Below are 20,853 nucleotides of genomic sequence, written 5' to 3'. Positions count from 1 at the left end.
ATCATCAAGATTTCTCCCTCGTATTCTTCTTCCCGGAATTCTCGGATTACGTTCACTCGGCATATGTGCTCCGACGCGAAGTAGTCTTCGGAAACTTCTTCATTATCCGATTCGGTTATGTCGTCTCCGAACCGAGCCCTTGATAACATATCCGCTACCGCGTTGTCCTTCCCCGAGATGTGTCGAACCTCCGGATTAAGCGACTTGACATATGCAACCCACCTTAGCATAGCTACATCCGGTATCGTACAACACCGCATCATCCCAAGTATTGGAAGACAATCCGTCTCGATCACCACTTCGACTCCGATCAAATAATCCCGATCCGATTTTATCGCCGACACGACTCCCCACAGTTCTCTTTTGACTTGTGCATATCCACGTTGCCTTTCGTTGAGAACCTTTGCTCCGAATCGGATCGGATACCGCGAACCATCCGAGTTGGCTTGATTGATGACCCACCCGATACCGGTTGGACTTGTATCAACCGTTACTATGATCGGTTGGTCGTAGCTCAGCTTCTTAAGTGCTTCCGCCCTCCGAAGTGTCTTCTTTGTTGGGATTTCGGTCCCTCCGGATGGGATGTCCGGAGATGAATGACGGCAAGCCCGGTTGCGGTTACGGAGCCGGATGATGAATACCCCGGCTACGGAGCCGGATGATGAAGACCCCGGCTACGGAGCCGGATGATGAAGACCCCGGCTACGGAGCCGGATGATGAAGACCCCGGTTACGGAGCCGGATGATGAAGACCCCGGCTACGGTGCCGGATGATGAAGACCCCGGTTACGGAGCCGGATGACGAATGTACCCGGAGGGAGATCCGGATGCGGGGACATATTTGTGAATATGTTTGCCAAGAGCCCTTGAGGCTATATTTGTAAATAGCCCGAAAGTCATATGTGTATAAATATGACTTAGGGCAAACAGTTTATGTTGTTGCTCAATTTTATGTTTTCAGCAGAAAGAGCGAAGTGAGAGCAGCCGAGAGAGAGAGAGAGAGAGAAACGAAGAGGTCGACGCCTCTGTGTAATACCGCCGCCTGTGGCGAGGACAGCGAGCTCAAGGTCGTTGCCTTGCAGCTCGCCATTGTATATTCCAGTGTATAGTGATCGTTGGAGTAGTGCACTCCCGTGGTTTTTCCCGTTTAGGGTTTTCCACGTTATACCCTGAGTATTCGTCTCTCTCTGTGTCTTTTTCCCATTTTCTGCTGTATTGATCCGTGTTGTCTCGGTTGTGGCCGAGAGGAGAAAGATTTGATAGCGTCATTTCCCAACAAACTGGTATCAGAGCGACTGTTGCAGAAAATGGAAGGCGGCGGCAGCGGGCAGCCGATGATGATGGTGCTGAATGCACAGAATTACGCCGACTGGAAGATCAAGATGGAGGATCTTCTGATTGTTCGGGACCTGTACGAACCGATTGACAGGTCGGAAATACCGAAGGGGGTACTTGAGTCGGAGTGGAAGCTCCTGAACCGGAAAGCCGTAGCGACGATCCGACAATATGTCAATGTAAGCGTACTACAACATGTGGCGAACGACACCAACGCATATGAGATGTGGAAGAAGCTGTCGGGCCTCTACGAGAGGAAGAATGCGTTGAACCGGACCTCCCTGATGAGGAAGATTGTGAATCTCAAGTACCGGGACGGCGAGAGTATGGTGGAACACGTAAGCACGTTCATGGGATTCGTGAATCAGCTTGCGGCGATCAAGTTCCCGTTGGAGGATGCAATGCAAGCCATCATCCTGATGTGCACATTGCCGGAAAGCTGGGAGAACTTGGTGGTGACTCTCAGCACCTCCTGCACCGAAGATAACTTGTCCTTACAAACGGTAAAGACAAGTATTCTGAATGAGGAAGCGCGTCGGAGAGATAAAGAACCGGCCTCCGACTCGAAGGCGCTGCTTACCGAATCGGAACGGGGAAGACAATGGAACCGGAGTCCGCAAAGACGGGAGAAGTCGGGGACCCGGTCGCAGTCAAGAGGAAGACCCACATGCTTCCACTGTGGGAAGCCGGGGCACTTCCGGAAGAATTGTCGGCATTACCGAAAGGACAACGGAGCCGACGACACCGATTCGAAGAAGTCACCGGAGAGAAACGGTGCATACCGGGGAGCCACGGATCGGAGAGGTCCGGATCGGCGAGGGCAGGACCGGAAAGGAACGACGGCATTCGCGGCAAGTGAAGAAGAGATAATGCTCATGACCGAAGAGACGGAGCTAAACCTTGCCGGTGAAGAGATGACCTGGGTGGTCGATTCCGGAGCGTCGTTCCACCTGACCCCGGAGAAGAAATACTTCTCATCCTACACAGCCGGTGAGCATGGCTGTGTCCGGATGGGAAATGAAGGCACATGCCGGATTGCCGGCATAGGAGACGTGTGGCTGATGACATCAACCGGATGCAAGATGCTGCTGAAGGATGTGCGACACGTTCCGGAGGTCCGATTGAACCTGATCTCGGCCGGGAGGCTAGATGATGAAGGCTACACGGGCAGCATCCGGAACAGGGTCATGAAGTTCAGCAAAGGGAGCCTGATTGTGGCTCGGGCCCGGAAAGACAACACACTGTACCTGATGAATGCCCGGTTATGTCCGGAAGAGTTGAACGTGGCAGCCGACACTGCCGGTGAGCTGTGGCACAAGAGACTGTGCCACATGAGTGAGAAGGGGATGAAGAGGCTTGCAGAAGACAACCTTATTCCAGTGAAGCATGTGCACCTGGAGAAGTGCACCGATTGCCTGGCCGGTAAGCAGAACCGAACCTCCTTCCACTCAAGGCCACCGACGAGACGTAGCGCACCATTGGAGTTGGTGCACACTGATGTGTGTCAGGTAGAAACGAAGTCACATGGCGGAGCCCAGTACTTCGTGACTTTCATTGATGATCACAGCCGGAAGCTGTGGACGGCACCGTTGAAGACAAAGGACCAAGTGTTGTCCGTCTTCAAAGAACTCCACGCGAGAGTGGAAAGAGAATCCGGCAAGAAGCTGAAAGCGATACGAGCGGATAACGGAGGGGAATACCGGGGGCAGTTTGCGGAGTACTGTCGCTCGAAGGGAATCCGGCTCGAGTTTACTGTGCCGAAGACGCCGGAACTAAACGGGCTGGCCGAGAGGATGAACCGGACCATAATGGAGAGGGTCCGGAGTATGCTGGCGCATGCGAAATTACCCAAGGGGTTTTGGGCTGAGGCAATGTCGACGGCGACATACGTGATAAACAGATCACCCTCAGTACCTTTGGACGGAGACACGCCGCAGAGAGTGTGGACCGGTAAGGAAGTGTCCTACCGGCATCTGAAGGTGTTCGGGTGTCTCGCATACGTGCATGTGGCAAAGGACCGGAGAGGAAAGTTAGATCCAAAGACCCGGCCATGCATATTCCTCGGTTACGGCGACGACGAGTTTGGCTACCGAGTATGGGACCCGGTCGACAAGAAGATATTCAGGAGTCGAGATATCATCTTCATGGAGGACAAGACACTCGCCGACTGGGAGTCGGAGAAGAAGATGAAGAGCTCCAAGTCGACCGGTGAGGATCAACTCTACGAAGAGCAGTCCCGACCGGCAAGGGACCGGTTAGCACTCGAGGATCCGGCCGAAGACGGTGAAGAAACAGAACCGGCCGAAGAAGATGAAAACGATACCGGAACCGGCCCCGATCCCGAAATGGATTCGGATGAAGAAGAATCGGAAGAACCGGTTACCGAAGCTCCGGAACGGAGATACCCTCTAAGAGAGAGAAGGGCCCCCCGGAGATTTCCGGAACCAGAGCACGTGTTGCTAACCGACGAGGGGGAGCCGGAGAGCTTTGACGAAGCAAAGCATGACACGCAGAGCCGCAGGTGGTTGAGTGCCATGCAGGACGAGATGGATTCCCTGCATGAGAACCACACATATGAACTTGTGGAGTTGCCGAAAGGAAAGCGGGCACTTCGAAACAAGTGGGTGTTCAAGCTGAAACCTGGAGATGCCGGAAACCCCCCGAGATACAAAGCCAGGATCGTGGTGAAGGGGTTTCAGCAGAAGAAGGGCGTCGACTTCGACGAGATATTTGCCCCAGTAGTGAAGATGACCTCCATCCGGACGGTGCTGAGCATAGCGGCAAGCATGGACCTCGAGGTAGAACAGATGGACGTGAAGACGGCATTCCTTCACGGTGACCTCGATGAAGAGATCTACATGCAGCAACCGGAAGGATTCGAGAAGAAAGGGAAGGAGCACCTGGTATGCCGGTTGAAGAAGAGCCTTTACGGACTGAAGCAGGCTCCCCGGCAATGGTACCGGAAGTTCGACTCCTTCATGACCGACGAAGGGTACCACAAAACGCAGTCTGATCACTGCGTGTTTGTGAAGAAGTTCGAAGGAGGAGACTCTCTAATACTCCTCCTGTACGTGGACGACATGTTGATCGTCGGACGGGACCAGGTCAAGATACGGATGCTGAAGAAGTCTCTTCACCGAACCTTCTCAATGAAGGACTTGGGTCCGGCGAGGCAAATACTAGGGATGCACATCATCCGGGACCGGAAGAAGAAGCAGTTGTGGCTGTCACAGGAGAAGTACGTGACAAAGGTGCTTCACCGGTTCAACATGTCGGAAGCAAGACCGGTCGGGTCAACCCTCCCGGCAAACTGCAAGTTGTCCAGCAAGCAAAGCCCCAAGACAAAGGCTGAGAAGGAGGACATGATGAAAGTACCATATGCCTCTGCCGTCGGAAGCTTGATGTACGCAATGGTGTGTACAAGACCGGACATAGGATATGCAGTTGGAGTGATGAGCCGGTACATGAGCAATCCCGGCAAAGACCACTGGAACGCGGTCAAGTGGATACTCCGATACCTGAAGGGCACGGCAAACGTGTGCCTCCGATTCGGCTCCGGTAAGCCCGAACTCGACGGCTTTACCGATTCGGATATGTCGGCTGATGAAGATACCAGCCGGTCCACATCAGGGTATGTGATGACGTATGCAGGGGGAGCTGTTTCGTGGCAGTCGAGGCTGCAGAAGACGGTTGCGTTGTCAACCACGGAGGCGGAGTACATGGCGGCTGTTGAAGCCGGCAAGGAAATAATATGGATGAAGGACTTCATTAGAGAGCTCGGTATCCGACAAGAGGAGTACCGACTCTACTGCGACAGTCAGAGTGCCATCCACCTTGCGAAGAACGCGGCCTATCACTCCCGGACGAAGCACATCCAGCGAAGATATCACTGGATCCGGGAAAGGATAGAAGACCAGGAGTTCATGCTGACGAAGATCCACACGGAAGAGAACGGGTCAGATATGCTGACCAAAGTGCTCACACCCGACAAGCTGGAAGCGTGCCGGAAGAGGGTCGGATTGGAGAGACATCCCATGCCGAAGTGAAGGGGGAGTTTGTTGGGATTTCGGTCCCTCCGGATGGGATGTCCGGAGATGAATGACGGCAAGCCCGGTTGCGGTTACGGAGCCGGATGATGAATACCCCGGCTACGGAGCCGGATGATGAAGACCCCGGCTACGGAGCCGGATGATGAAGACCCCGGTTACGGAGCCGGATGATGAAGACCCCGGCTACGGTGCCGGATGATGAAGACCCCGGTTACGGAGCCGGATGACGAATGTACCCGGAGGGAGATCCGGATGCGGGGACATATTTGTGAATATGTTTGCCAAGAGCCCTTGAGGCTATATTTGTAAATAGCCCGAAAGTCATATGTGTATAAATATGACTTAGGGCAAACAGTTTATGTTGTTGCTCAATTTTATGTTTTCAGCAGAGAGAGCGAAGTGAGAGCAGCCGAGAGAGAGAGAGAGAGAGAAACGAAGAGGTCGACGCCTCTGTGTAATACCGCCGCCTGTGGCGAGGACAGCGAGCTCAAGGTCGTTGCCTTGCAGCTCGCCATTGTATATTCCAGTGTATAGTGATCGTTGGAGTAGTGCACTCCCGTGGTTTTTCCCGTTTAGGGTTTTCCACGTTATACCCTGAGTATTCGTCTCTCTCTGTGTCTTTTTCCCATTTTCTGCTGTATTGATCCGTGTTGTCTCGGTTGTGGCCGAGAGGAGAAAGATTTGATAGCGTCATTTCCCAACATTCTTCAATTTCTTCATGGCTTTGGTGTGTTCCGGTTTCCATTCGAATTTCTTACCTTTCCGCAACAAGTGGTAGAGCGGGTCCGCTATATGTGCATAGTGCGGAATCCATATGTGATAGAATGCACATGCACCGAGAAACCTTCGGACTTCGGATGTTGACTCGCATACTTCCTCCATAGCTTGAATTGCATCGATCTTTGTTGGTGACGGTCTTCGGTCGTAGGGCCCACATAGATGTCCGACCACCAATATTTCTTCTTGCCCGAATGTCGATTTCTCCCCGGAAAGTGTTAGGTGCACATCTTCTAGCTTTCGCAACACTTTCTCGTAATCATGAATATGGTCGACCACGAACTTTCGGCATCCCCGATTATCCATAGTCTCATCTTTTTCTTCTACCGCGCATCCTTTCATCGGAATGTCATCGAGGAACGGCATCGTTATCTCCGGAATGCAGTCTCGAAGCACCTTGTTCATCGCGTTCATCATATGAGCAACCGAGTTTGTCGCTCCTTGTGGTAGTGTGCACATTCGGACTAATCCTATCGGTGTTCGCATGGTTGTGATGTCTCGGCTCTCCACGACTAGTTAGAATTGGTCATACCCTGAGTATAGGTCTCCGATGGAGTATATCGCACGACCGGCAAAAGCTTCCGCAAATTCATCCACTATCGGACCGACTCCCGAGTTCCGGATCGTGACCTTATTCACCGGTTGCAAGTCTTGGATAAATCGGAGTGACCCATTCTTCTTCGGAACCGTAAACCATCGATTTGAGTATGGAGCAGTTGATGGCTCTAGAATCCCCATCGCCACCTTCTCCTTGAGCAAGTCAATGACTTTCGGAATATGCGCTCGTGGCACCGGAATCGGCTTCAGGTTCCACGGTACATGGTCAATCGTGAAGATCACCATTGGCTCCACTATTCTCGGATCGACGCACCCTATCTCCCTTGATGTAAATGCAAACGCTTTGCCATGTTGCTCCAACATCTCGCAAAACCGTTCTTCTTCTTTTTGTAATAGGAACCCACCTCCCCCGATCCGAAGTTTCTTCTGGGTCTCATCCGTGAAGGCATGTCCGATATCCACGGACTTCCGAAGTGTCGGATCTCCCGAGACTTCTTTCCTCTTTTGTTCGCTATCGGCGGGTAGTGGTCCCGCGGCCGGTTTCACCTTCTTCTCCACGGTCTTGTATTTCGTACTTACCATTGCTTCTTCTTTGCGGAGTGTATCCGGCTCCATTTTCGCAATGATCTCGTACATCTCGACCGATTCCACCGGGACTACCCGGTTCCCTTGGCTTTTATCTTCCGCAAGCTCTTCAAGTCGTTGTAGCGTGCTCCCATAGAACACTTCTTCGACTATCCCCATGATTTCTTCATCTTCTCTTATTATTGATGCCGACCGCAACTTCTCCTCCACTTGTCGGTATCCTTTCTTCAATCCTCCGGTTACGGTCGTGTACGTAGATGCCCCATCCGGACCGATTCGTACATGTTTTGCTCCGAGAGTTTTCTTCCTGTGTGGGGTATCAGGGCTTCTTGGACTATCACTTCCCCACTCCGCAACAATCCACTTTAAAAATCCATTCTCACTTGGGACAAGAGTTCCCTCTTGTTCCTTTCGTGATTTTCCGGCACCGTTAGGAATTGGACGGATTTCCCACCGTTTTGGCTCCGAATTCATGCAAAAGCCGCACCGCTATTGAGCACCTTCGTCTCCATCCGTGATGCCGTGATAAAGGGTTGGCCGAGGATGTCGGAATGTGAAACCTCATCTTGCACGAAGAAATTTTGGTCGATCTCGACATCTCCGATCTTCACCGTCACATCCGGACAAGCCGCAAATAGATCTTCCGTTGCTTTGGTGGCCGCCCGAATCTTCCATCCATGGTTGGTGTTAATAGGCCACTTCCCCTTCCGGTAGAACTCCTTGGACATCAAGTTGATCTCCGATCCGTGATCAATCAATGCTAGCACGGGTTCTTTGATGTTGCCGATTCGGACCGGAGTCTTCGTAGTCGTGCGTGCCCAATGTGGCCTTGTATAGTGGAAGTTCGGAATTTCGTCCTCCACTTCGGTGTCGTTCATTAAAACGGTGTTCGCATTCACCCTTGGAGCATTTTCCTCCGTACTTTGTCTTTTTTGCTTCACGAGATCCACGAGAAGATCGTGGAACTCCTTCTTTGCTATTCCGAGTAGCTCCCGAAGCGAGAAATCTACCCGGCTATCCAAGATTCTTTCCTCGAACACTCTTTTCAAGTCGGTTTGTTGTTCTATGTCCGAGGCGAGCTTGAATGCCGGAGTCGCCTTTTCTTTTCCCTTACCTCCGGAGTTCCGGCTTTCCGATATCTTCGATGGCCCGGCCGCATCTTCCGTGCATCGTCGTTTCTCGTCCACATACACCTTATGCAATTGACACAGGGCGTATACGCTATTCTTGTCGACAGGGCACTCCCATCCCGTAGCTTCCTGGACGCCTTCCGCGGTGCTTCGGATCTCGTTGGAGTCGGTTTTCTCGGTGTTTTCTAGAACTTCCGGCCAAAAAGACGTCTTTGCTCTCAATGACTCCCCGACACATATTCCCGCGGTTGTCGCATAGTTGCTTCTTGCTGCCAATTCCTCCATGAGCACCTTCATGCCGCCTTTCCGAAAGTTCGGTCGGAGTGGCTTCCGAGAGTCCATCGAATGAATCCGGTTTCCCTCGTAGTAGATGAGATCCCGCCGTAGCGCCTCCTTATGCTCGTCGCAATCCCTTCGATCGCGTTCGGCGCTATCGCACCATATGCACCGTCGGTCTGTATACTTGGAGCTTGTGGGGCGGTCATCCGACTTCTTCACCATCGCGATCTTCAGATTCTCCATCTCCTTCAATAGTTGCTCCACCGTAGATGCATCAATCCCCTTCTCGGTTGTAGTCTCCCGAGCCCTCGGTTGATGGTCTTCCAATCCGGTTCTCGGTTTCGGAATCGGTTCCGAAACCCTCTTTTCCTCGTTGGCAAGCCATTGCCCCCTCTTTGTGTATCGCGCGACGATATCCCGCACGCTTTCCCATGTTTCGGTGAGGCCACTCTCCGTGGTCGTGTCTTCCAAGAGCACTCCGAGATCTTTCCGGTCCCGAACGTCCACGGCTCGCAAGAACATGATCACCTTATCCGGTACGAGGATAGTTTGATCTCTCGCGGACAACCTCCCGAACCGGCTTTCGAATGCCGAAAACACATCAACGACCTTCAATCCCTTGTCCGGCGTCTCCACCCAATCTTCGAATCCCCTTTGCGTCGCCTTGGAGGAATCCTCGATGGCGAACGTCCTCTTTAGCTCTTCTTCAAACGCCTCCCATGTCGGATTTTGTTGTCGTAGCCCATGGATGCTTGCTTGAAGCCCGTTGGTCGCCACCCGGTTGAAGGACGTCACTTGTAAGTTTATGGACCTTACGGTCGGAACAAGGAGTGCGGAATGGTCGATAATCGGTGGGTAGAGGTAGGCGAAGAGGAACACCACGCTCGATTTGAGCGCACCCGAATCGAAGACGAGGTAGAAGAAAGGAGAGGGAGCCGGCATGATTAGGAATAACAAAAAGGAAGAGGGGTGGGGGTTTAAAACACTAAGATTAGAAACATAAACACTAAAACAAAAAACATAACCCGAAAACTAACAAACATGAAATCTAAATCTAGAAACATGAACCTAAAAATAAAGTAAAGGGTGGGGTAATTAGAAAGAAATTAAAATTAAAAGATAGGCTTAACGGGAAGGGGATTAACATACTAATTAAAATAGAGAGAGAGAGAGAGAGATTAAAACATAAATAAACCTAAGATTAAAACTAAAGAGAGAGAGAGAGAGATTAAAACATAAATAAACCTAAGATTAAAACTAAAGAGAGAGAGAGAGTGAGAGATTAAAACATAAATAAACCTAAGATTAAAACTAAAGAGAGAGAGAGAGAGAGAGAGAGAGATTAAGACATAAATAAACCTAAGATTAAAACTAAAATACGAGACGAAAAACATAATTAAAATTTAAAAACAAGGGTTACGGGGAGGGAAGAGGATTACCATACTAATAGAAATGAAATAGAGAGGTGCTATTACGAACTAGAGAAACATAATTAAGACACGATTAGAAGAGAGAGAGCGAGGGAGAGAAGCATAATTAAAAACATGTAATTAACATTATAAATGAAAAATTACATGGGTTTTGAGGTATGGTCTTATGGCAAACTAGTTTCGCCTATCACGGGCTCATCAGTGCCAACATAAGACCATGAGGGTGAGGGAGGGGGTTTATATAGGATTTAAGGAGAGGGGTATAGTGAGGATGTGGGATCAAAGTTGGGAGTGGGGGGTAGGGGTGTGCTATGTGCATATGTGCACATTTAAGGGAGAAAAAGATAGTGGGATGTAAGTTTTAAGGTTTTTTAAGGATAGGGAAAAGGGAATGGTAAGAGGGAAGGAGTGAGAGGGTATGGGAAAGAGTGTAGGGAGAAGTGAGAGAGAGGGGTAAGGGATGTGCACACGTGCATGTGCATGTTTAAGGAAGGAGGGGTAAAGTTGTTATAAGCTAGAGAAAAGGGAATGGTGATGTGGGCACACGTGTGGGGTTAAAAAGTAAGAGAGAGGGGAATGTATGGGTTAAAAAGGAAGAGAGAAGGGGAAGGTAGAGTTAAGAGAGATGAGGGGTAAGGATAGGGATAAGTATGGGTTTAGATGAGGGGAGTGCTAGAAGTGAAAATATAAAAAGTAGGGGAGGGTATTTTCAAAAGTGAGGGTAGGGGTAGGGTGGGTAGGAGGGTATTAACCTAAAGGGTAATGGGAGGGGTAAGGTGGAAATTAGGGGAAAATGAGGGGAAGGGTAGGGTGGTAATTTTGAAAAGTCGACGGAAGGGTAGGGTAATAATTTTGAAAAGTAGAGAGAGGGATACGGTGGTAATTTTGAAAACTCGAGGGAAGGGTAGGGTGGTGATTAGGGAAAAGTGAGGGGAAGGGTAGGGTAGTAATTTTGAAAGGTAGAGAGAGGGGTACGGTGGTAATTTTGAAAAGTTGAGGGAAGGGTAGGGTGGTGATTAGGGAAAAGTGAGGGGAAGGGTAGGCTAGTAATTTTGAAAAGTAGAGAGAGGGGTACGATGGTAATTTTGAAAAGTCAAGGGAATGGTAGGGTAGTAATTAGGGAAAAGTGAGGGGAAGGGTAGCGTACTAATTTTGAAAAGTAGCGAGAGGGGTACGGTGGTAATTAGGGGGAAATGAGGGGGAGGGTAGTCTAGGAAAGTGAGGGGGGGGGTAGAGGTAGAGTTTTGAAAAGTACAAAAACTTCGGCTACTAAAAAAAGTAGTCCTGAGCATGTCCTATCGAAAAACAAAAATTAAAGCTTAAGTAGAGATTTCACGGCTACAATATGTAGTCTCGTGTGTTACAAAAGAGGGTTGTATGCGAGGGATGACGGGGAGCGATGTGTACGAGGGGGATGTCGAGAACAGAGGAGGAGAAGAAGAAAGTCGATGACGCCATTCGCAAATGCCACGTAACGTTTTGCGGGGGCACTCATCACGATCGAGGGCTCGGTGGTCGACAACGATGCTCGCTCGATGTGGGTGCCTATCCCTGATACACGAGCCTCCATAGAAGAAATAGCTATTGTAAGTTTATGGACCTTACGGTCGGAACAAGGAGTGCGGAATGGTCGATAATCGGCGGGTAGAGGTAGGCGAAGAGGAACACCACGCTCGATTTGAGCGCACCCGAATCGAAGACGAGGTAGAAGAAAGGAGAGGGAGCCGGCATGATTAGGAATAACAAAAAGGAAGAGGGGTGGGGGTTTAAAACACTAAGATTAGAAACATAAACACTAAAACAAAAAACATAACCCGAAAACTAACAAACATGAAATCTAAATCTAGAAACATGAACCTAAAAATAAAGTATTCCGCACCGTACCATCTCCGCCTTGTAGTCCCGAAGACACCGCGACACGCCTTTCCCGTTGAATTGCCCGTTTCGTTGCACGAGCCGCTCCACTGATGTCGCTATCTCCGACATCGCGCGTTGTTCTTGTAGCATGCGCTCGAACATCATCATCATGTTACTAGCCTCCGGTTGATTTTCCATCTCCTTGCCACCCGGTCTTCACGTCGGGTTCACCAACTGTGTCGTGCCTTTCGGCTCCGGATCGTTGCGTGAGTCCGGTGGGAACCGCCGAGGTTTTGGACTAGGAGGAAGAGGAATACACTTAAGGCTAGTTATGAATAGTAGAAAGAGAAGTAAGATAGCGATCTCGTGAATCCCACGAGTTTAGTGTATTTAAAACAATATTTAGATTATAAGAGTAATTTTGATGGCAAAATTCGTGAATCCCACGAATATATTAGATTGATCAATCCTTGTATATTAATCAACAACCTTATACATATTTCTCTCCTCCATATATAAAGATGGAAGAGGCTAAGCATTGCTTCATGCTTTTTCACCTAAAGTATCCATGCACACTAAATGTGCATGTGATGCATTGTCATTTCCTAAGTATAGGGCTCATGCACGCTAGATGTGCATGAGTCACTTTTAATGTCACGTGTAAATAAAATATTCACACCCTAAAAAATACATGATTTTTACCTTTTAATAAAGGTATGTATAAATAAAGGCGTTATACGTATTAAATCTATACATAACGCTAAAGATAAGTTATTACAATGGTAAAGTTGAAGTTTATCTACCTAGAGGTGCAGGGTTCGAATCCTACCCTATGCAAGTGATATATATTTTGATATATTATTTATTTATTTATATGTATCTAAAATCGGATATATTATTTTATGGTTTTCACGTAGAGTGTGGAGTACACTACGACACCGGTGTATTAGCGCTGGTATGACCGCACCACGACAGTGCCTTGCGTTCCGAGGTACTAATGCTATACGAACCTCCACAAAAATACTCTACGAGGACAACTAAAATCGAGGGACCCACCACGTCACCGTCGCAACCGCACGCGCGACAGGCGCCGGCGAAGGCTAAGGCTAAGGCTTTGGATCCTAGAGAAAGACTACATATATATATATCCCCTGCCCCGGATTCGAACCTCGCCACTCATGCCCACCCCATAAAGCCTCTTACGCCCTCTCGTTGATCCGGATGACACTCTCAACCCACACTGAATGACAATGCCCCTCATTACGCTTAACCCATCCTATGCTCTCGCCCGCCTCTACGAATGCCAAGAGGCCCGCGCACACGGGAACGGCTCCGGCGGGAAAAGAACGCAACCCATGCCCAGGACTTCCCGGGAGGTCGCCCATCCTAGTACTGTGCACAAGAAGAACAAGACTCGAAGCGAAAAGGGTGCAGCACAAGGACTTCCCGGGAGGTCACCCATAACAATACTGTTCTCACCCAAGCGCGCTTAACTAGGGAGTACTGATGGGATCCGGTGTATTGGCGCTGGTATGACCGGACCACGACAGTGCCCTGCGCTCCGAGGTACTAATGCTATACGGACCTACACAAAAATGCTCTACGAGGACAACTAAAATCGAGGGACCCACCACGTCACCGTCCCAACCGCACGCGTGACGAGCGCCGGCGAAGGCTAAGGCTAAGGCTTTGGATCCTAGAGAAAGACTACATATATATATATATATATATCCCCTGCCCGGATTCGAACCTCGCCACTCATGCCCACCCCATAAAGCCTCTTACGCCCTCTCGTTGATACGGATGACACTCTCAACCCACACCGAATGACAATGCCCCTCATTACGCGTCACCCATCCTATGCTCTCGTCCGCCTCTACGAATGCCAAGAGGCCCACGCGCACGGGAACGGCTCCGGCGGGAAAAGAACGCAACACGTGCCCAGGACTTCCCGGGAGGTCACCCATCCTAGTACTGTGCACGAAAAGAACACGACTCGAAGCAAAAAGGGTGCAGCACCAGGACTTCCCGGGAGGTCACCCATCCCAGTACTGTTCTGGCCCAAGCGCGCTTAACTGCGGAGTTCTGACGGGATCCGGTGTATTAGCACTGGTATTGAAAGAGTTTCACTTTGATTCAAAAACAGAAATTGAACTTAGACGCAAACAGGAAATAAGAAAGAACACACAATTTACGTGGAAAACCCTGATTTAGGGAAAAACCACGGAACAGAAATTTCACTATGAGAAATGACAGAATACAATCACAGAACAATGAAACTTGATTTGGTATGAGCATGTACTGAAACCACGATTTCAGTCAAGCTCTTCAAACTCTAGCACGCACGTGACTATTCCTTCCGAAGCTTCCGAAGCTTCTCTGTCTTTTTCTCTTTTGCTTCACACTTCTTTTCTTCTTACTTAGCTTCTGAGTACGTATACTCTTACACAGCCACTACTGTGCAGAAAACCAGTCGTTCTCAGATTTACCACACACACACAACTCGTTTTTCTCTCAGATATATATATATATATATCTCACACCCTCACATACGCTATGTAGGTTTTCCCCTTTTCTCACTATTTCACTCTTAGTGAGTTATCCCGCATACACGCGCACTACCAGGCCTGTTAGCATATATATATTAAGTCATTTTCTTCTTTGAATGTAGAAGACATATGTATATGTATATGTGTGTCTATTCGACTGAATACGAATTTGACTCTCTCATCGAATTCGATCAGCTAACCCCCGATTTGGTTCTTCTCAACCGACTATTCTTTTACTTTCCGAATTTCGACCAAATTCGGTAATTCGGTTTTTCGGCCGATTTCGGTAATTCGACTCCTTTCGGCTTTTCGGCCGATTTCAACCAGTCGACACTCAGGTCGACTTTTCAGCCGACTCCCCTGCAAGGAGGGACGCCTTTACACAACAAACTCCCCCTTCACTCCTGTAGGGGGAGAACCAACCAAGCCAATCTTATTCCGGCATGCAACAAGTTTTTCCATAGGCAAAATTTTTGTGAGCATGTCTGAGCCATTTTCTTCAGTGGGGATCTTAGATAGAACAAACTCATTTTCTTCCACTCTTTCTCTTAACCAATGGTACCTTCATTGAATGTGCTTTGTACGAGAGTGGTAGGTAGCATTTTTAGCCAGATGGATAGCACTTTGATTGTCACAATGAAGTAAGTACTTGTCTTGCTTCAATCCTAGTTCATTCAAGAACTCTCTCATCCAAATCAGTTCTTTTCCGGCTTCCACTGCAGCGATATACTCAGCCTCGGTGGTAGACAAAGCCACAACCTTTTGCAATCTTGATTGCCATGACACAGCTCCCCCTGAATACGTCATCACATACCCTGATGTGGATCGGCTAGAATCTACATCACCCGACATATCAGAATCTGTAAAACCTTCTAGCACAGGTTTCCCGGAGCCATATCTAAGACATACATTCGAAGTTCCTTTGAGGTATCTAAGAATCCATTTCACAGCTTCCCAATGCTCCCTTCCAGGATTTCCCATGTATCGACTAACTGTCCCGACAGCAAATGCAATGTCCGGCCTTGTGCAAACCATAGCATACATAAGGCTACCAACCGTGGAGGCATACGACACTCTTCTCATCTCTGCCTTATCTTTCTCAGATTTCGGACATTGTCCTGAATTTAACTTACAGTCCATTGGCAATGGAGATCCGACCGATTTTGCATCGCACATATTAAACCTTTGCAAAACTTTTGTCACATATTTCTCTTGTGACAGCCATAGCAAGTTTTCAGTCCTGTCCCAGACTATATGCATTACCAAAATCTGTTTTGCCGGTCCTAAGTCTTTCATGGCAAATGATTTGCTCAATGATTTCTTCAAGCTTGCAATCTTTTTGACATCCTGTCCAACAACCAACATATCATCCACATACAACAACAGAATAAGAAAGTCACCCTCATTATACCTTTTCACAAATACACAATGATCGGCTTGTGTTTTGTGGAATCCATGTTCCAACATGAAGGACTCAAATTTCTTATACCATTGTCGTGGAGCTTGCTTTAAACCATACAAGCTTTTCTTCAACCTACACACGAGATTTTATTTTCCTTTTACCTCAAAGCCCTCCGGTTGTTGCATATAGATTTCCTCTTCTAGCTCACCATGCAAGAAGGTTGTTTTAACATCTAGTTGTTCGATTTCAAGATTCATACTAGCGGCCATACTCAAGACAGTCCGAATAGAGGTCATTTTTACAACTGGGGCAAAAATCTTATTAAAGTCAACACCCTTTTTCTGTTGGAAACCCTTTACGACGATACAGGCCTTATACCTGGGTGTACTACCATCTTCACCAGTCTTTAATTTGCAGACCCATTTGTTTCTAAGTGCCTTCTTACCATTAGGCAACTCCATCAGCTCATAAGTTAGGTTCTCATGCAAGGAATCCATTTCTTCTTGCATGGCATTATACCATTTCTCCTTGTGTACATCAGTCATGGCCTCTTCATAGCATTCTGGTTCCCCTTCATCAGTCAAGAGAACATATTGACTGGCTGGATATCTAGAAGAGACCTTCCTTTGTCTTCGTGGATATCTTCTCCCTTCAATAATTGGCTGATGGTCATTTTCTTCCAGCAACTCATCTTCCGACTCCAATTCGTGTGTATCAGTCAGATGTTGGGTGTTGACCGACTCAGATTGTTGTTGGGTGTCGACTGACTCAAATTCAATTTCATTAGCCGATTGTTGTGTGGGAGTCAGATCGACTAGTATTGACTCCATAGCAGTGATCGATTTGGGAGACGACTCTGGTCTTTGTTGCTCCCAGTCCTCGATTGTCTTGTCTTCCATGAATATGACATCTCGACTTCTTATCACTTTCTTGTCAAGGAGATCCCACATTCTGTACCCGAACTCGTCTTCCGAGTACCCCAAGAAATTGACCTGCTTAGACAGAAATTGAACTTAGACACAAACAGGAAATAAGAAAGAACACACAATTTACGTGGAAAACCCTGATTTAGGGAAAAACCACGGAACAGAAATTTCACTATGAGAAATGACAGAATACAATCACAGAACAATGAAACTTGATTTGGTATGAGCATGTACTGAAACCACGATTTCAGTCACACTCTTCAAACTCTAGCACGCACGTGACTATTCCTTCCGAAGCTTCCGAAGCTTCTCTGTCTTTTTCTCTTTTGCTTCACACTTCTTTTCTTCTTACTTAGCTTCTGAGTACGTATACTCTTACACAGCCACTACTGTGCAGAAAACCAGTCGTTCTCAGATTTACCACACACACACAACTCGTTTTTCTCTCAGATATATATATATATATATATATCTCACACCCTCACATACGCTATGTAGGTTTTCCCCTTTTCTCACTATTTCACTCTTAGTGAGTTATCCCGCATACACGCGAACTACCAGGCCTGTTAGCATATATATACTAAGTCATTTTCTTCTTTGAATGTAGAAGACATATGTATATGTATATGTGTGTCTATTCGACTGAATACGAATTTGACTCTCTCACCGAATTCGATCAGCTAACCCCCGATTAAGTTCTTCGCAACCGACTATTCTTTTACTTTCCGAATTTCGACCAAATTCGGTAATTCGGTTTTTCGGCCGATTTCTGTAATTCGACTCCTTTCGGCTTTTCGGCCGATTTCAACCAGTCGACACTCAAGTCGACTTTTCGGCCAACTCCCCCGCAAGGAGGGACGCCTTTACACAACAGGTATGACCGCACCACAAGAGTGCCCTGCGTTCCGAGGTACTACTGCTATGCCAACCTACACAAAAATGCTCTACGAGGACAACTAAGATCGAGGGACCCACCACGTCACCGTCCCAACCGCACGCGCGACGGGCGCCGGCGAAGGCTAAGGCTAAGGCTTTGGATCCTAGAGAAAGACTACATATATATATATATATATCCCCTGCCCGGATTCGAACCTCGCCACTCATGCCCACCCCATAAAGCCTCTTACGCCCTCTCGTTGATACGGATGACACTCTCAACCCACACCGAATGACAATGCCCCTCATTACGCGTCACCCATCCTATGCTCTCGTCCGCCTCTACGAATGCCAAGAGGCCCACGCGCACGGGAACGGCTCCGGCAGGAAAAGAACGCAACCCATGCCCAGGACTTCCCGGGAGGTCAACCATCCCAGTACTGTTCTGGCCCAAGCGCGCTTAACTGCGGAATTCTGATGGGATCCGGTGTATTAGCGCTGGTATGACCGCACCACGACACTGCCCTGCGTTCTGAGGTACTAATGCTATGCCAACCTACACAAAAATGCTCTACGAGGACAACTAAGATCGAGGGACCCACCACGTCACCGTCCCAACCGCACGCGCGACGGGCACCGGCGAAGGCTAAGGCTAAGGCTTTGGATCCTAGAGAAAGACTACATGTATATATATATATATATATATATATCCCCTGCCCGGATTCGAACCTCGCCACTCATGCCCACCCCATAAAGCCTCTTACGCCCTCTCGTTGATACGGATGACACTCTCAACCCACACCGAATGACAATGCCCCTCATTACGCTTCACCCATCCTATGCTCTCGTCTGCCTCTACGAATGCCAAGAGGCCCACGCGCACGGGAATGGCTCCGGCGGGAAAAGAACGCAACCCATGCCCAGGACTTCCCGGGAGGTCAACCATCCCAGTACTGTTCTGGCCCAAGCGCGCTTAACTGCGGAATTCTGATGGGATCCGGTGTATTAGCGCTAGTATGACCGCACCACGACACTGCCCTGCGTTCTGAGGTACTAATGCTATGCACACCTACACAAAACTACTCTACGAGGACAACTAAAATAGAGGGACCCACCACGTCACCGTCCCAACTGCACGCGCGACGGGCGCCGGCGAAGACTAAGGCTAAGGCTTTGGATCCTAGAGAAGCACTACATATATATATATATATATATATATCCCCTGCCCGGATTCGAACCTCGCCACTCATGCCCACCCCATAAAGCCTCTTATGCCGTCTCGTTGATCCGGATGACACTCTCAACCCACACCGAATGACAATGCCCCTCATTACGCTTCACCCATCCTATGCTCTCGTCCGCCTCTACGAATGCCAAGAGGCCCACGCGCACGAGAACGGCTCCGGCGGGAAAAAAAAGCAACCCATGCCAAGGACTTCCCGGGAGGTCCCCCATCCCAATACTGTGCACGAAAAGAACAAGACTCGAAGCAAAAAGGGTGCAGCACCAGGACTTCCCGGGGAGGTCACCCATGCCAGTATTGTTCTGGCCAAAGCCCGCTTAACTGCGAACTTCTAATGGGATCCGGTGTATTAGCTCTAGTATGACCGCACCAGGATAGTGCCCTGCGTTCCGAGGTAATAATGCTATGCGAACCTACAAAAAAATGCTCTACGAGGACAACTAAAATCGAGGGACCCACCACGTCACCGTCCTAACCGCAAGCGCGACGGGCGTCGGCGAAGGCTAACGCTAAGGCTTTGGATCCTAGAGAAGGACTACATATATATATATATATATATATATATATCCCCTGCCCGGATTCGAACCTCGCCACTCATGCCCACCCCATAAAGCCTCTTACGCCCTCTCGTTGATACGGATGACACTCTCAACCCAAACCGAATGACAATGCCCCTCATTACGCTTCACCCATCCTATGCTCTCGTCCGCCTCTACGAATGCCAAGAGGCCCACGCGCACGGGAACGGCTCCGGCGGGAAAAGAACGCAACCCATGCCCAGGACTTCCCGGGAGGTCACCCATCCCAGTACTGTTCTGGCCCAAGCGCGCTTAACTGCTAAGTTCTGATGGGATCCGGTGTATTAGCGCTGGTATGACCGGACCACAACAGTGCCCTGTGTTCCGAGGTACTAATGCTATGCCAACCTACACAAAAATGCTCTACGAGGACAACTAAAATCGAGGGACCCACCACGTCACCGTCCCAACCGCACGCGCGACGGGCGCCGGCGAAGGCTAAGGCTAAGGCTTTGGATCCTAAAGAAAGACTACATATATATATATATATCCCCTGCCCGGATTCGAACCTCGCCACTCATGCCCACCCCATAAAGCCTCTTACGCCCTCTCGTTGATACGGATGACACTCTCAACCCACACCGAATGACAATGCCCCTCATTACGCTTCACCCATCCTATGCTCTCGTCCGCCTCTACGAATGCCAAGAGGCCCACGCGCACGGGAACGGCTCCGGCGGGAAAAGAACGCAACCCATGCCCACGACTTCCCGGGAGGTCACCCATCCCAGTACTGTGCACGAAAAGAACACGACTCGAAGCAAAAATGGAGCAGCATTTACTAGGACTTCCCAGGAGGTCACCCATCCCAGTACTGTTCTGGCCCAAGCGCGCTTAACTGCGGAGTTCTGATGGGATCCGGTGTATTAGCGCTGGTATGACCGCACCACGACAGTGCCCTGCGTTCCGAGGTACTAATGCTATGCCAACCTACACAAAAATGCTCTACGAGGACAACTAAGATCGAGGGACCCACCACGTCACCGTCCCAACCGCACGCGCGACGGGCGCCGGCGAAGGCTAAGGCTAAGGCTTTGGATCCTAGAGAAAGACTACATGTATATATATATATATATATATATATATATATCCCCTGCCCGGATTCGAACCTCGCCACTCATGCCCACCCCATAAAGCCTCTTACGCCCTCTCGTTGATACGGATGACACACTCAACCCACACCGAATGACAATGCCCCTCATTACGCGTCACCCATCCTATGCTCTAGTCCGCCTCTACGAATGCCAAGAGGCCCACGCGCACGGGAACGGCTCCGGCG

At 49.2% G+C, this 20,853-nt stretch overlaps 6 pseudogenes; all 6 read right to left on the bottom strand.

Annotated features, from left to right (window-relative positions):
- Positions 1-13,425: 13,425 nt before the first annotated feature.
- On the bottom strand, positions 13,426-13,544 carry LOC147855306 (5S ribosomal RNA; annotated as a pseudogene).
- A 472-nt stretch (positions 13,545-14,016) lies between these two features.
- On the bottom strand, positions 14,017-14,118 carry LOC147855305 (5S ribosomal RNA; annotated as a pseudogene).
- Positions 14,119-18,149: 4,031 nt separating this feature from the next.
- Positions 18,150-18,268, bottom strand: LOC147855304 (5S ribosomal RNA; annotated as a pseudogene).
- Positions 18,269-18,662: 394 nt separating this feature from the next.
- LOC147855303 (5S ribosomal RNA) lies at positions 18,663-18,781 on the bottom strand (annotated as a pseudogene).
- A 981-nt stretch (positions 18,782-19,762) lies between these two features.
- Positions 19,763-19,881, bottom strand: LOC147855302 (5S ribosomal RNA; annotated as a pseudogene).
- A 462-nt stretch (positions 19,882-20,343) lies between these two features.
- LOC147855301 (5S ribosomal RNA) lies at positions 20,344-20,463 on the bottom strand (annotated as a pseudogene).
- Between the last annotated feature and the right edge of the window lie 390 nt (positions 20,464-20,853).

Source organism: Azolla caroliniana, unplaced genomic scaffold, assembly GCF_043228905.1.
Source record: "Azolla caroliniana isolate FFs.n. ecotype wild unplaced genomic scaffold, voAzoCaro1.0.p SCAF_14, whole genome shotgun sequence".
Lineage (NCBI taxonomy): Eukaryota > Viridiplantae > Streptophyta > Polypodiopsida > Salviniales > Salviniaceae > Azolla > Azolla caroliniana.
This window is presented reverse-complemented; position numbering and strand designations above follow the sequence as displayed.